At 41.2% G+C, this 2500-nt stretch overlaps 1 protein-coding gene across 1 annotated transcript in view; it reads right to left on the bottom strand.

Annotated features, from left to right (window-relative positions):
- The window catches only part of ADAM18 (ADAM metallopeptidase domain 18), a 76917-nt gene that overhangs the window by 43423 nt on the left and 30994 nt on the right, over window positions 1-2500 (bottom strand). The window lies entirely within an intron of this gene.

Here is a 2500-nt window from a genome sequence, read left to right as displayed (position 1 = left end):
TACAGTGGTGGTGGTGGGAGCCTCTCCTGCCTCCTCAGCAGCGCTAAGGATGTCTGACTGCAGCTTAGGCCTGCTCCCCGCTGGCAAGTGGACACCCCTGAGGGCTCCCGGGCTGCCAGAGGGATGTCTGACTTCCAGCTTGGGCCCAATCCCCCAGGGAGGGGTCCCAATCCTCCTCTGAGGGGTCCCAGACTGCAAGAGGGCATAGGCCAGGCTGAGGGACCCCCCAACCCCCAAGTACACAAATTTTTGTGCACCAGGCCTTTAGTTATTAATAAATTGGTAAGTAATTAAGTTGGTAATTAATTTAACTGCCAACATGGAAATATATCTTTGGGGAGAAAACTTTCCCCTATTGCCTTTTTAGTAATTTGTTTACTAAAATTTCCCTTTGTGAATAAAATTAGTAGAGGTAGACAATATATATAATAAAAATATATTTAGTATATTAACCATATGTTATTTTTTACTATAATGAAATAAATAAAACAGGAAATGTCGATACATATATATTTTTACTAGGTAAAATGGCTGTCAATTGTCATTGAAATTAGATAATTACAATGATGTTAAAAAACTATTTTTCCATGTAAATGCATTTATTTATAAAATTTTGAAGCATTATTACCATCTAAACACTTTTTTATAATTTACTATTTGTTAGAATATTAATATGTTGGCAGCACATTTTAGATGTCTTTACTTATTTCATCATTAAGTATAAAATCTCAGGACAGTAATTTGATTTTATCTTTTTTAACTTAAAACCATATAAATGTTTTAAACTTATTTGTTATTAAAATATAGTCAACATACACTATCATAACTGTTTTAGTCATACAACATAATTATTTGACATGTACCATCATATATGATCACGATAATAAATCTAGTAATCTATCACGATACATGATTGTTACAATATGGACTATTTTTCCTATCTACATCCTCATGTTATTTTGGGGGAATAGAGATAGTTAAAAAAAGTTTAATAGTATGTTAACAAGTGTTAGTCAGTTATTTTTGTAGGTCAACACAAATTGAAGTAACTTATGGGGAGCAATCATGGAAAAACTTTATTATATTTAAGTAGAGGGGGATTGTTAAATATTATACATTAGTGATATTAAAGTAGACAAAATATGTAGTCCTATATGTTGAAAATAGCATGCTTTGAATATTTGGTTGACGGAACTATAGTAGCCTGGATATCTATATTTAGAAGAGAGTAAATAGAAACTTGAAAATATAGGAATATTGTGAATGAATAAGACAGAAATATTATAATATTTTTGACATTCTTGCAAACCACAAGAGATAGAAAAATGTGAACCAAATTCAGGAAAAGTTTGTAGAGAAAAAAGAGAGTGAGGTAATACGAGTTAGACATTAAATTGTGTAGAAAAATGAATTTATTTAGCTTATATATTTAAAATCTCTCTGCTGGGATAATCAGGAACAGTGTGTGCAAACCAGGTTTCCATGACTAATCTTTGCAATTGAAGAGGTGTGGGAAAGTGATATCTAATTTGTCCCCATTTTCATACCTTAGTTCTATATTGAATATATAATACTAGAGGCTCAGTGCACAAAAATTGTGCACTCAGGGGGGTTGTCCCTTAACCCAGCCTGTGACCTCTTGCAGTCTGGAACCCCTTGGGAGATGACCACTTGCTGGCTTAGGCCTGCTCCCCGGGGGATTGGGCCTAAGCTGGCAGTCAGACATCACTCTGGCAACCCGGGAGCCCTCGGGGGATGTTCACTGGTCGGCAGGGAGCAGGCTTAAGCTGCAGTCTGACATCCTTAGTGCTTCTGAGGAGACAGGAGAGCCTCCAACCACCAAAACTGTACTGACAGCCATCAGCCTGGTTTATGGTTGAGCAGAGCTCCACCTGTGGGAGCACACTGACCACCAGGGGGCAGCGCCTGCATTGAGCATCTGCTCCATGGTGGTCAGCGTGTGTCATAGTGACCAGTGATTCCCAGTCATTCTGCTGTTAGGGTCAGTTTACATATTATCCATCTATTATATAGGATAGAGGCCTGGTGCATGGGTGGGGGCCTGCTGGTTTGCCCTGGATCAGGGTGGGGGTCCCATTGGGGTGACTGGCCAGCCTGGGTGAAGGCCTATGGGTATTTGCAGGCTGGTCACACCCCCTTCATGGTGGGGGTCTCCACTGGGGTGCCTGGCCAGCCTGGGTGAGGGGCTGATGGCTGTTTGCAGCTGGTCACACCCCCTTCAGGGTGGAGGGTCCCCACTGGAGTGCCTGCCAGTCTGGGTGAGGGGCTGAGGGCCATTTTCACCCTGGCAAGTGACTGAAGCTCCCAACCTGTCCTTTTCTCCTTTTTTTTTGATTTTAGGCCACCAGCTTTAGCTCTGAGGCTCGGCTCCAGCTATGAGACCTCCGCTGCTGAAAGCAGATTTCTGGCCTTTGTTTACCCTTCTCTATTTGAAACAATGGTGCGGTCCTGCTGGCTGAAGCCCCCGGTTTTGTTTTGC

The sequence above is a fragment of the Myotis davidii genome, unplaced genomic scaffold (assembly GCF_000327345.1).
Source record: "Myotis davidii unplaced genomic scaffold, ASM32734v1 scaffold93, whole genome shotgun sequence".
Classification (NCBI taxonomy): domain Eukaryota; kingdom Metazoa; phylum Chordata; class Mammalia; order Chiroptera; family Vespertilionidae; genus Myotis; species Myotis davidii.
Note: the sequence above shows the minus strand (reverse complement) of the source record. Positions and strands in the feature narration are given on the sequence as shown.